Below are 1,037 nucleotides of genomic sequence, written 5' to 3'. Positions count from 1 at the left end.
ACGATTTACATCATGTTTAATCCCTGAAGACACGTCTCCCATAGCAACAAATGTTTAGTCGCAGCAGCACCCTCTCAGAATCATTTTAGACTGATCGTTTTGTTTTTTATGGTCTTAATGTGACAACCAGGCGTGCAGAATAAACAAACACGCTTCACAGCTTCACAGATTAATTAAATGAATCTGAATCTACAGAAAAATATGTGAAAATGGCATTTTAATCTTTGTCTTCTTGCAGTGAGGCTCTGGCTCTGGTGCAGCAGATTAATATAAAACTATAGTGACACCTAGTGGTTTAAATACGCCAGCGAGCTCCATGGTAAACTAATGTCAGAAAAACCAGGCAATTTTTAAAGATTTTGGAAATTGAAGACTTCTTAATATGACATAAATTCAATTTAAGATTAAAAATTCAAATCATAACTACGATTCATCGACATTTTCCGTTTCAAAAGTACGAATTCCCACCTTTCTCAGCATATATTTAATTATATATAGCACTATATTTAATTTCACATTTATTTATATATAAGAAATCTTAATGGAAAGATAACTTATAAATTTAATATACATAAAATATGATTACTATATCAAATCTGATTATAATTAACAATTACTGAGCTAATGACAAAAGCAAAGATGAGAGTCCAGGTTGCTGATTAAACCAGTTTGTAAATAGGTTTTCCATAGATCACAATACACATCTACGTACTTGGGACTTGGAGGTACATTTCTGGTTTTGGAGAAACACACAGGCACAGCATAAAAGTTACTTGTAAGTAGGGTCGGAACTACATCTTATTCAGGTGGATGCGAAAACATAAATCGGCGCACCCCCCTCCCCCCCCTCCCGAAGGAAGGTACGGGTACGTCAGGGTGAAGGAGCGTAGAAAACATACGCTCGCTCTACTCCCACCCTCCTGAGACGAAGACGCGTGAAAGGTAAAACTCGCTACATTTACATTTACATGTGCGCGAGGTGAAAGAGTACGGAGCTCCTAAGGGGACATGGAGAAAAAAAAAAAAGGAAAGAAATC

This window comes from Poecilia latipinna, unplaced genomic scaffold, assembly GCF_001443285.1.
Source record: "Poecilia latipinna isolate Pla-1442-1.1 unplaced genomic scaffold, P_latipinna-1.0 Scaffold375, whole genome shotgun sequence".
Lineage (NCBI taxonomy): Eukaryota > Metazoa > Chordata > Actinopteri > Cyprinodontiformes > Poeciliidae > Poecilia > Poecilia latipinna.
The sequence above is the reverse complement of the archived record's forward strand: the minus strand, read 5'-3'. Positions refer to the sequence as shown.